General features: G+C 45.9%; 1 long non-coding RNA gene across 2 annotated transcripts in view; it reads right to left on the bottom strand.

The window, feature by feature from the left end:
* Positions 1 to 345: 345 nt before the first annotated feature.
* Positions 346 to 13407, bottom strand: part of LOC147093195 (uncharacterized) — a 32412-nt gene continuing 19350 nt past the window's right edge. For both annotated transcript variants that reach the window (XR_015074683.1, XR_015074684.1), the window contains exons 2-3: positions 6266 to 6360; positions 346 to 810 (exon numbers count right to left, since the gene is read on the bottom strand). This is a non-coding gene — a long non-coding RNA (uncharacterized LOC147093195). The remainder of the gene's footprint in view (positions 811 to 6265; positions 6361 to 13407) is intronic.

Below are 13407 nucleotides of genomic sequence, written 5' to 3' on the forward strand. Positions count from 1 at the left end.
TTCCACATTCTTCCCTTTTGTCCTTACAAGGACAACATAACTGAAATTAACCCTTTTTTTTTTTCGGTCCTCATACCAAATTTAGATTTTAGCCAAGGATACCGACTTCTGTTTTGAACCACCCTCGAGATATACCTGTACTGATGGTTGGCCTTATCTAAGATCGTCTTTCGTTTTTGTTTATTCTTAGTGTTTGGGCGTGTATTCTTGTAGGGGTTGAATTGTGTTTGATTTGATTTCAGGTTTATGTCTTTGTGAAGTTCTGCAGCTTATATTAGCCTGCAGGGAAATTAGAACACTGCAGGCTAACATAAGCTGCAGAACTTCACAGAGACATAAACCTGAAATCAAATCAAACACAATTCAACCCCTACAAGAATACACGCCCAAACACTAAGAATAAACAAAAACGAAAGACGATCTTAGACAAGGTCAACCATCAATACAGGTAGGTATTCACGTGTAATTCTCGTTTCTTTCGGGATCTTTCCCCATCTCCTTGGCATATTAGACTCAGTAGTCTGATTAGTATACAAAATATAAGTAACATCTTCATTGTTAGAGTCTTTCAAAATTCAATTGTCTCTATTCGGTGCCTTCTTGCAGTGGGATGCGTGAATCCAGGAAGATCTTTCCTTGACTTTTACGGCTGTGTTTGTAGTCAGGAGCACTTGATATGGTCCTTCGAAGCGTGGTTGTAGACCGTTCTTCCTTTTAAAAACCTTCACGTAGACGTCATCTCCTGGTTTCAAGTCGTGGCACTTTCCCTCTGCTGGACTCGTTTGAGCTTCTTTTACCTGTTGGTGAAAGCTGGAAATACATTTAGTTAATGCAATGCAATAGTTTAGCATAGTCTCGTCCATTTTATGAATGTCCATTTGTTTCACCGTAAATGGTGCTGAGAATGGCAGCCTTAGGGGTCGTCCCATAACAATCTCATATGGAGACAGTCCATTTGTCCTGTTAGTTGCTGCTCGCATTATCATCAATGCTAAGGGTAATAGTTCGACCCATTTAAGTCCAGTTTCATTGCAAAGTTTAGAAAGTTTATTCTTCAGCACTCCATTATGTCTTTCCACCAGTCCTGCGGATTGTGGATGATAACTGCAGTGAAAATGCTGGTTAATCTGCAAAGCTTTACATAGTTCTTTTATAATTGCTCCAGTGAAATGCGATCCTCTGTCGCTTGAAAGCTGCATAGGTATTCCAAACCTGGGTATGACTTCTTTTAACAAGCACTTTGCTACTGTTACAGCATCATTCTTTTTACATGGGAAAGCTTCAACCCATCTTGAAAACATACCTATAATTACTAACACATACTTAAATCCTAAACATGGAGGTAATTCAATAAAATCCATTTGTAAATGTACGAAAGGGCCTGGTGGATTTGGGTGGGAGGCAGCTTGTACCTTCTCTGTCTTGCCTGGATTCATTTCCTGGCAAATGGTGCACCTTTCACTGATTTGTTTTGCAATTGCCGAAATACCTGGTGCATACCATGTTTGATTAATATAGTCTGCCATCCCCCCTTTGTCCGCATGCGTGAACACATGAACGCATCGGGCAATCCATGGAAGTAAAGATTTTGGAGCCACCATGCGGCCGTCATGGTGAACCCATACTCCTTCAGGCGTTTTAAAGCAAAAATCCCTTGCCCAAGCTAACACTTCGTCCGGGTTAGCCTGTGGCTGAAAGGCTAAAACATCATTTATAGAAGGTGGGTCATTATCTGATTTCTGTTGACGCAAAACAAAGGCTGAGACCAGTGGCCCTGTATCTGACAGAGCGGCTGATTTAGCAGCTCTATCTGATCGCTCGTTACCCAAGGATATCTGATCCTGACTGTCTGTATGAGCCTGACATTTAATAACTGAAATCTTAGTGGGGCACACTAGAGCCTTTAAAAGATTATTGATTTGCTCGGCATTCTTAATAGTTGATCCTGAGGAAGTTAGAAATCCCCTTAATTTCCAGATCTGTCCATAATCGTGAGCAACTCCAAAAGCATACCTGGAGTCGGTATAAATGTTAACAGTTTGATCAGTAGCCAATATACAAGCTCTGGTAAGAGCGAAGAGTTCTGCTTGTTGCGCTGAAAATGATTGAGGTAGTGAGAGCGCCTCCATGACTGAATGATCATCAGAAACGGCATACCCAGCCCTAGGTGATCCTTTATCATCCCTAACGGCCGATCCATCTACGTAGAATACCAAGTCACTATTAGGAACAGGAGTTCCAGATAAATCTGTTCGGGGCTTAGTAGCCAACTGGGTAACCGTGTCACAGCAGTGTGGGATACCGTCCTCTTCTGTGGGTAGCAGCGTGGCTGGATTCAAAACTGAACATCTTTGAATTATGAGATTGGAGTTGGATAACAGTTCAACCTCACATTTGCTGCTACGGGCTGATGTTAGATGCTGAGTGGCGTATTTTGATAACAGTACTTCCACTGAATGTGGTACAAACAAAACAGTTCGGTGATTAAGCGTGATGCCTTGAGCCTGTTGTACAGCGTAATAGGCAGCAGCTAGAATTGGCAGGCATCCAGGCAACCCACGTGCAACGGGATCTAATTGAGTACTGAAATACGCTAAGGGTCGCTGTTTATCCCCGTGGGATTGAGTCAGGACAGATTGAGCAAAACCCGATTTATGATGGACGAAAAGGTTAAACTGTTTCTGATAGTCTGGTAGCCCTAATGCTGGAGCTGATGTAAGGGCTTGTTTAACATTTTCAAAGGCGTCTTCTGCCTTTTTACTCCAGACGAGAGGATCTTCCCCTGTGGGTGCGGAGATATCTAGCAGTGGGCGTACCAGATCTGAATATCCCATGATCCATTGCCTACAGTATCCTGACATGCCGAGAAAATGTTTCAATTGCTGTTTAGTAGTAGGCAAGGGTGCCTCACAAATGGCTTTAATTCTTTCTTGCATCAAAGTTCATGTCCCAAATATTGTACTGTCTCTGACACAAACTGCAGCTTAGAACGTGATATCCTATGTCCTTTTGCCGCTAGGGTGCGTAGCATGATAAGCGAGTCAGTCTGGCATGACTGTGCGTCAGGTGAAGCTATCAGCAAATCATCGATGTATTGGATAAGCGTGGACCCTCCGGTAAAGTGTATGTCTTCTAAATCGCGTTTCAGGCTTTGTGAAAAAATTGTGGGGCTTTCTGTGTAGCCCTGCGGGAGTCTCGTCCAAGTGTACTGTGTTCCTTTGAATGTAAATGCGAACAGGAATTGCGAATCTTGGTGGATAGGGAATACTGGTCAGGATAGTGGCAGGATTTGGCACAACTGGATAAACGGGTAATACTGATTCGTTCACTGCTCTAAGATCCTGCACAAGTCTCCACCTTCCACTTTCTTTCTTTTCTACCGGAAAAATTGGAGTGTTGCATTGACTCTGGGTTGGGACAATTATTCCTTGCTCCAACAAAGAGTTAATGACAGGCTGAATTCCTTGTTCAGCTGCTGCTGAGATCGGGTACTGCGGTCTACGGGGCAATCGAACGGCTGGCTTTAATGTGATCTTGTATGGCTGAGCAGTTAGCATTTTGCCAACTTCATTTGTGTGACTGGACCATACCTGTGGCGGGATCTGATCGAGCAGTTGCTCCGTCTCCCGTGGGATAACTTGAGGGGAGCATTCGCGTAAGGGATACATGGTGCATCTGTCAGTAGGTATATACACCTGTAATCCCTTCTCTGAGCAAATTATTGTTGCTTGCATTTTGCACAACAAATCTCTTCCCAAGAGATTCATAGGGGCTTCCTCTGATAGGAGAAAGACATGTTGGCCATGGGAATTATCTGCTTGTATCTCTAGTGGTTGCGACCACGTCATAGTTTGTGAAGATCCGGAGAGCCCTATACATGAGACATTCTGTTCAGTACACGGGGTTCCTCTGGCATATTGCTTTGTCAATATGGAACGAGTAGCTCCTGTGTCGACGAGAAAGAGAACGCTCTTGCCCTGCATTTGTATAGACAGATATGGCTCCTCTCTAGCATTTACTGACACTAAGGGTAACTGCAGGAGGTGGTTAACGTCTGGGGCTGCGTCTCTGCGTCATGCTGAATAATTTTGCACTCCCGTATTTTGAGTTTCCCAAGGATTCCCTGTAGTGAAATTTGCCTGCGGACGATTGTGAAGCTGGGCTTGGGTACTCATATTGTTGGGTGTACCTTCCCAACCTTGATTGTGCGGTGTTGGGTAAGGGCAATTGGCTTTCCAGTGGTCAATCAGACCACAATTAAAACATGTGCTTGTATTTCCTCCTCCGTTCCACTGGCCCCTGCCACCACCACCTCTACCCCTGCCTCTGAATCTACCTCTGTTATATCCTCTACCTCGTCCCCTGTTCTGACCCTGGTAGTAAATATTAGTCTGGGTGGTCGGGGCTGGAGAAGCTGCTTGCTCCATTAACAAAGAAACTTTATTCTTTTGATCTTTATTCCTTTCCTGTATTCCTTTCAAGATTTGTGTCAATTCAGGAATGGGTTTATGTCTCCAGTCAAGGCAAACTAAAGTCAACGGTTCCTTAAGTTCTGTTCTGAGGCCGTTTACAAGGGCATTAATTAAAGGGATTTGATCATTTTCTTTTGTCATACCCGAATGCTGTCCCATAACCGCTTCCATTATTTCCATATAATCCTCAACGTCTTCATCCCTTTTGTGAGTTGTCTCAATTATCTTTGTCCAATTCATCCTTTTTATGGAATTTGACATGCATTATTCTGTACAATTCAGTCCAGAATGCATCATCAGGTAAGGTTTCTGGATTCCAGCCTTGATTTGTTCTATGGTTTTCGAAAAGCTGAAACCTATCCTGGCCTACGCCTTCCGTCAAAAGGCGGTATTTGGTATCTTTTAACCAAGCTCTAAATAGCTGGTCAACATCCACAATGGTGGGCTGGTGGCAGATAATGATACTTTTGAGTTCATTAATTGCCTTTTCTAAGTTCTCTGTGGGATCGGGTAATTCATGAATTATTGTCCTAAGCACACCAGCTGTCCATGAGCGGTGGACAGCGACTGGAGCTCCGTCAACATTGTGGACATTGGGGAAACGTCTGCGTGGAAAAGCACCAATTCGTTCAGCTCCTCCTTGGTTTGATTGACTGGCAGTCACAGACCTAGTGTTGGGTCTGTTCTCCTGCCTTGCAGCACCGGGGTCAGGTGGTTCAGCAGCTGGTGCGGCTGGTTGTTGTGCTTCGTAGTCAGGAGGTGGGGCTGGTCTTCTGAACCATCCCTCATCCTCGTCATTACTGGAATGAGTCGTGGGAAGGGGAGGATATTCACAAGGAGGGGCGGTGGGCTTCGGGATTTGTCTTAAAGGCATTAGTGTAATCTCTTCTTGTTTAGTCAATTTATTCATTAGATCTCTTTTCTTATTTTTGTTCTCAATTTTGCTAGTTAATATGCTGCGCTCTTTACGTTTTTCTGCTTCCCTTTTCCAGTCTGAGAAGGCAGACCAATTTATTGATTTTGCACCCCTTCTACGTGGGTCTCTGCCTGCTAGGCAGTTTTCTAGACACGTGATTCTATCTAGATTGAATGTACCATCCACGGGGAAAGGGTGTCTATCTTTCTTTGTCCATCTAGCCCACTTAGGTAAATCATTTGTGGATATCTGACCATAGTAGGTAAAGACATAAGAAGCGGGAGTTCCCTTTTCTGGGATCTTGCTCTGTGCAGCTCCCATCTTAGTTTGTTTGGTGTGTTTTTTTTTTAAACTAGGCTCTCTTCTTCTAGATCGCAAGTTTCACCCCTTACCCCCTCACGATTATTACTGACTGTCCAAAGGACCACAAGTGATGAAAAATAACAAGTAATAACAACCGTCAAAGAAAAGATAAGCAATGCAGCTGCCCAAACAGGCAAACAGACCAAATATTCAGACATTTATCTTATACTTTAAACTAAACAAATAGCCAATTCTCAGTTTGCGCTGTACGCCACTACAAGCTGAGTCCTTAACGTTTAACTTATACTTTATGTGAGAGTTTTCTGTCTTAATGTTGTCAATAGTCAACAAAAATGGAAAACAATATAGAATCCTTATGCTTTATTGCGAGGGGCTTGAACCCTCGTAGAAGGTATCTCAATGGAGAAAAATCCTGAGCCTGATAATACAGATCTTAAAAAATTACAGTGACAATTCTCAAACGATACTTTCTGCCGCGGGACTCAGCCCCAGCTCAAGGGACCCACCCTTGATCAAGGGACCCACCCTTGATACTGCAGTTTTAATTTGGTACCTTATCTGTCTGCGACTCAGCCCTGTCGACTTTCCTTTTGCCTTCTTTGCCCGATACTTTTTCTTTAAAGACTTGAGTTGTCAGTATTCTCCTCCCTTCAGTGGTCAACAATAAAAGAAGCAAATGTTACAGAATTCAACTCAACTCTAAAACATGAGTCTTAACTAGATCGCAGTACTCCCGTCGGAAGAAACAGACCACACCAACATAATATCGAATGAGAAATTCTTTTATGTGAAAAAATCACTGTGGCCATTCAAGATCTGTCATTAGAGATTCACGATGCCCTTGTCCGTGATTTACCGAAAGGCAGCAAGCGATCTCGGTGGAACCTCCAAGTTATACTGTCGAAGTCTCGACTCCCGAGTAAGACTCTTAAACACAAAGTATCGTTAACAACAGGCTTTATTTGCTTGCAAGGGAAGATTTGTGTAGACAAGGGCTACATCAGACCTCTTCCACGTAATACAGGAGTTGTAGTATATTTATACAGTACAGAAGCAAAACAGGCTTTCTATGCCACATGACATAGTATTGAATCATAACTGATTACAAAGGCACAGACCTTGCGAATTATTGAAACAACGTATTCCGGGCTGCGTTAGAATAATGAACGGAAATACCTTGGGATAAGATTAACTAATCCTTTATTATGGGATCTCTCTGTTCCCTCTGTTCTCTCACTGTACCAACTGGGCCTGTGGGCTGATGTTTACCTTATCATGTCCTTGGCTGTTTGTTTCGTAAAGGAGGCTCCTTGTTAAGCTTATCACAAACAAGGAGTATGTATATAGCATTCCTAAATTATCTCGTTCCCTTGAAACATGATTAGTGAATCATGCTGTTGGCCATTTTAAATTTTAAATGGATTTCGTTCTATGCTCAGGAAGCCATTTTATGTCGAAATGAGAAACTGTACTTCCACATTAGTTTGGGGATTGAAACAGGGCTGTGGGGAGAGAGCGGGGCATTGGGATTAGTTTCGGATTGATACAGGGCTATGAGGAGAGATCGGGGCAGTGGGATTAGTTTGAGATTGATACAGGGCTTTCGGGAGAGAGCGGGGCATTGGGAATAGTTTGGGATTGATACAGGACTATCGGGAGGGATTGGGGCAGTGTGATTAGTTAGGGATTGATACAGGGCTATGGGGAGAGAGCGGGGCAGTGGGATTAGTTTGGGATTGATACAGGGCTATGGGGAGAGAGCGGGGCAGTGTTATTTGTTTGGGATTGATACAGGACTATGGGGAGAGAGCAGGGCAGTGGAATTAGTTTGGGATTGATACAGAGCTATGTGGAGAAAGTGGGGCAGTGGGATTAGTTTGGGGATTGATACAGGGCTATGGGGTGAGAGCGGGGCAGTGTCATTAGTTTGGGATTGATACAGGGCTATGGGGAGACAGTGGGGCAGTGTGATTAGTTTGGGATTGATACAGAGCTCTGGGGAGAGTGGGGCAGTGGGATTAGTTTGGGGATTGATACAGGGCTATGGGGTGAGAGCGGGGCAGTGTCATTAGTTTGGGATTGATACAGGGCTATGGGGAGACAGTGGGGCAGTGTGATTAGTTTGGGATTGATACAGGGCTATGGGGAGAGAGCGGGGCAGTTATTTGTTTGGGATTGATACAGGACTATGGGGAGAGAGCAGGGCAGTGGGATTAGTTTGGGATTGATACAGAGCTATGTGGAGAAAGTGGGGCAGTGGGATTAGTTTGGGGATTGATACAGGGCTATGGGGTGAGAGCGGGGCAGTGTCATTAGTTTGGGATTGATACAGGGCTATGGGGAGACAGTGGGGCAGTGTGATTAGTTTGGGATTGATACAGAGCTCTGGGGAGAGAGTGGGGCAGTGGGATTAGTTTGGGGATTGATACAGGGCTATGGGGTGAGAGCGGGGCAGTGTGATTAGTTTGGGATTGATACAGGGCTATGGGGAGACAGTGGGGCAGTGTGATTAGTTTGGGATTGATACAGGGCAATCGGGAGAGAGCGAGGCATTGGGAATAGTTTGGGATTGATACAGGGCTATTGGGAGAAACTGGGGCAGCGTGATTAGTTTGGCATTGATACAGGGCTATGGGGACAGAGCGGGTCATTGGGATTAGTTTGCGATTGATACAGGGCTATCGGGAGAGAGCGGGACAGTGGGATTAGTTTAGGATTTATACAGGGCACTCGGGAGTGAGCGGGGCAGTGGGATTAGTTTCGGATTGATACAGGGCTATGTGGAGTGAGCGGGGCAGTGGGATTATTTTGGGGATTGATACAGGGCTATGGGGAGAGAGCGGGGCAGTGTGATTAGTTTGGGGATTGATACAGGGCTATGGGGAGAGAGCGGGCAGGCGGATTAGTTTTGGGATTGATACAGGGCTATGGGGTGAGAGTGGGGCAGTGTGATTAGTTTGGGATTGATACAGGTCTATGGGGAGAGAGCGGGGCAGTTGGATTATTTTGGGATTGTTACAGGGCTATGGGGTAGAGCGGGGCAGTGGGATTAGTTTGGGATTGATACAGGGCTATTGGGAGAGATCGGGGCAGTGTGATTAATTCGGGATTGATACAGGGTTATCGGGAGAGAGCGAGGCATTGGGAAAAGTTTGGGATTGATACAGGGCTATGGGGAGAGAGCAGGTCAGTGTGATTAGTTTGGGATTGATACAGGGCTGTCGAGAGAGAGCGGGGCAGTGGTATTAGTTTGGGATTGATACAGGGCTATTGGGAGAGAGCGAGGCATTGGGAAAAGTTTGGGATTGATACAGGGCTATCTGGAGAGAGCGGGGCAGTGGCATTAGTTTGGGATTGATACAGGGCTAAGGGGAGAGAGCGCGGCAGTGTGATTAGTTTGGGATTGATACAGGACTATGGGGAGAGAGCGGCGCAGTGGGATTAGTTTGGGGATTGATACAGGGCTATGGATAGAGAGCGGGGCAGTGGGATTAGTTTGGAGAATGATACAGGGCTATGTGGAGAGCGGGGCAGTGGGATTTGTTTGGATATAACACAGGGCTATGGGGAGAAAGCAGGGCAGTGGGCTTACATTGGGGTTTGATACAGGGCTATGGGGAGAGAGCGGGGCAGTGGGATTTGTTTGGGATTGATACAGGGCTATGGGGAGAAAGCAGGGCAGTGGGATTAGTTTGGGATTGATACAGGGCTATCGGGAGAGATCGGGGCAGTGGGATTAGTTTGGGATTGATACAGGCCTATCGGGAGAGAGCGAGGCATTGGGAAAAGTTTGAGATTGATACAGGGCTATCGGGAGAGAGCGGGGCAGTGGCATTAGTTTGAGATTGATACAGGGCTAGGGGAGTAAGCGGGGCATTGCGATTAGTTTGGGATTGATGCAGGGCTATGGGGTTTTGTATATTCCACATGTCCTGTGCTTGAAATCTCTGACATTGGCCAGACAATTTTTCAGCATTTCATTGTCTTGGGCTGTTTACTATGAACACCTTTACCTGTTTCTGATCTACACAGGATGCAACAGATCAGAAAAACCTCCATTCAACCATGCGATTCCTGTCTCTGCAAAGACATCATACTGTTCCACAATGCAGGAATGTCGCAAAAAGCTTTTGATAGCTGAGAACAACTTTAACCATTCAAACCTTTCAGGTAAAGAAGCTTCTAGATTCCGAGCCACAAATTGAATCGTTTAAGGCATAAAGAATGTCACAGAAATGTGATTTATTGCTGTTACTTTACAATTTACAAATATACACACAATTTGTGTCACTGAATTATAAACAAAAAGCAGGCAAAGCTATGACTTAACAGAAAAAAACAATTGTTTTTCTTCTTGGACAGCAAAACCAGTCAGACTGACTTGCAAATGTTTACTGATATGTTGACATAAAGATTTATAATTTACCAATTTCGCTTCTAATGTTTTTCTCTCAAACATTCTCCACAATATTAATCCCTGCTCTTGTCACAAGGAGTGTTGAATTATTTTAGGTACTTCGCAATTAAAAGCAGGATACAAACTTCATTATACTCACAAATTTTAATCTCCTATTTCAAACATTCAAACCAAATCGAAGTGTACGTTATCACTTTAATCAAAGTATTTTCTGTGTCTCTCTCAATAAACAAAGAGTGGTTTCTTCTAAATTAGCTTCCGGCAATTTTTATACATCATTACATAACTCTTGCTTCAATTAACACTCCACTAAATGTATAAGAGGATATCTATATTTACGTTATTCCTGCGACTTGTTAGGACTATCGAATGACAGACATTATAAAATGGTTTGTGTTTTTCCCCTTTCTTGGTTCTCTTCCTAAATGTCTTAATGGTATATTTTTAAAAAGTCATTAAAAAGTAATATGTAACTCCTACAAATCCTCCCCTACCTTCCCCCTCCTCAACACCATGATTGCATGTTTGTGTAAAGCTACTCACTTCAGGCAATCACTCAAAATCAAATCTTGATATATTTCAATTTGAAAACATTTTAACCATTTCAGAGCATTTGGACTTCAAGACCTGGTTGAAACTTGTTTAGATGAGGGGAAAATTGGCTTTTGCTTCAGTCTCTTCCAAAATCATGCTCGAAACTTAGGGGGAGAAAGTGTTTCTTACACTCATTTTTGGTGAAATGTTCATTAAAAATCTTTAAATTCTTTCAAGTCTCACTGCAGCTTTGACAGAAGAAGTTGCTCCAAGTTTCTCTTTCCCCCTTCAATGCTGTCGTTAAACATCCGACAAACTAAAGTCTAATTCCAAACGGAGCTCCAATCAGAAAGTGAATAAAGTGGTTAAACTTCCTAAGAAGGCGGCGAGGTTATCTATCCCCAGCCTTGGAGATGAGCTGGGATCAGTTTTTGGAGATGTTGTTTCCTCTTTTTCTGTTGCCGCTCCCTCCGTCTCTCAGACTCTGAGGTACAAACTGGGGCACAAACTATTTCCCTTTCTCGCAACATGATTTAAATAACCCTGGCTGATTTCCCTCTCTCTGTAACCCAGAGGTCACTGGGCAGTGATCAGGAGCATGAACCCTGGCTGATTTCCCCTCTCTCTCTAACCCAGGGCTCACTGGACTGTGATCAGGAGCAGGAACCCTGGCTGATTTCGCCTCTCTCTCTAACCCAGGGGTCACTGGACTGTGATCAGGAGCAGGAACCCTGGCTGATTTAACCTCTCTCTAACCAAGGGGTCACTGGATAGTGATCAGGAGCAGGAACCCTGGCTGATTTCCCTCTCTCTCTAACCCAGGGGTCACTGGGCAGTGATCAGGAGCATGAACCCTGGCTGAAATCCCCTCTCTCCGGGCGGCACGGTGGCATAGTGGATAGCACTGTTGCCTCACAGCACCAGGGATCCTGATTCGAATCTGGCCTCGGGTGACTGTCTGTGTGGGGTTTGCACATTCTCCCCGTGTTTGCGTGGGTTTTCTCCGGGTGCTCCGGTTTCCTCCCACAGTCCAACGATGTGCGGGTTAGGATGATTGGCTATGATAAATTGACCCTTAGTGTTAGGGAGGTTAAATACATGGGGTTACGGGGATCGGGTGGGTTATGTGTCGGTGCAGGCTCGATGGGCCGAAATGGCCTCTATCTGCACTGTGGGGTTTCTGTGTTTCTGTGTGTTTCTCTCTAACACAGGGGTCACTGGACTGTGATCAGGAGCAGGAACCCTGGCTGATTTCACATGTCTCTCTAACCCAGGGGTCACTGGGCAGTGATCAGGAGCAGGAACCCAGGCTGATTTCCCCTCTCTCTAACCCAGGGGTCACTGGACAGTGATCAGGAGCATGAACCCTGGCTGATTTCCCTCTCTCTCTAACCCAGGGGTCACTGGGCAGTGATCAGGAGCAGGAACCCTGGCTGATTTCCCCACTCACTAACCCAGGGGTCACTGGATAGTGATCAGGAGCATGAACCCTGGCTGATTTCCCTCTCTCTCTAACCCAGGGGTCACTGGATAGTGATCAGGAGCAGGAACCCTGGCTGATTTCCCCTCTCTATAACCCAGGGGTCACTAGATAGTGATCAGGAGCGTGAACCCTGGCTGATCTCCCCTCTCTCTCTAACCCAGGGGTCACTGGACTGTGATCAGGAGCAGGAACCCTGGCAGATTTCACCTCTCTCTCAAACCCAGGGCTCACTGGACAGTGATCAGGAGCACGAACACTGGCTGAGCTCCCCTCTCTCTAACCCAGGGGTCACTGGACAATGATCAGGAGTATGAACCCTGGCTGGTTCCCACTCTCTCTAACTCAGGGATCACTGGATAGTGATCAGGAGCTGGAACCCGGGCTGATTTCCCCTCTCTCTAACCCAGGGGTCACTGGACAGGGAGCAGGAATCCTGGCTGATTCCCCCTCTCTCTAACCCAGGGGTCACTGGATAGTGATCACGAGCTGGAACCCTGGCTGATTTCCCCTCTCTCTAACCCAGGGGTCACTGGACAGCGATCAGGAGCAGGAACCCTGGCTGATTTCCCCTCTCTCTCTAACCCAGTTATCACTGGACAGTGATCAGGAGCAGGAACCCTGGCTGATTTCCCCTCTCTCTAGCCCAGGGGTCACTGGATAGTGATCAGGAGCATGAACCCTGCCTGATCTCCCCTCTCTCTTTAACCCAGTGGTCACTGCACTGTGATCAGGAGCAGGAACCCTGGCTGATTTCACCTGTCTCTCTAACCCAGGGGTCACTGGAATGTGATCAGGAGCAGGAACCCCGGCTGATTTCCCCCTCTCTCTAAACCAGGGGTCACTGGGCAGTGATCAGGAGCAGGAACCCTGGCTGATTTCCCCTCTCTCTAACCCAGGGGTCACTGGGCAGTGATCAGGAGCAGGAACCCTGGCTGATTCCCCTCTCTCTCTAAACCAGGTGTCACTGCACAGTGATCACGAGCAGGAACCCTGGCTGGTTCCCCCTCGATCTAACTCCGGGGTCACTGGACTGTGATCAGGAGCATGAACCCTGGCTGACTTCCCTCTCTCTCTAAACAAGGGGTCACTGGGCAGTGATCAGGAGCATGAACCCTGGCTGGTTCCCCCTCTCTCTAACTCAGGGGTCACTGGATAGTGATCAGGAGCTGGAACCCGGGCCGATTTCCCCCCTCTCTAACCCAGGGTCACTGGACAGTGATCAGGAGCACGAATCCTGGCTGATTTCCCCTCTCTCTAACCC

This window comes from Somniosus microcephalus, unplaced genomic scaffold (genome assembly GCF_052327205.1).
Source record: "Somniosus microcephalus isolate GS21.2 unplaced genomic scaffold, FLI_Smic_1.0 unresolved_chr1, whole genome shotgun sequence".
In the NCBI taxonomy this organism is placed as follows: domain Eukaryota; kingdom Metazoa; phylum Chordata; class Chondrichthyes; order Squaliformes; family Somniosidae; genus Somniosus; species Somniosus microcephalus.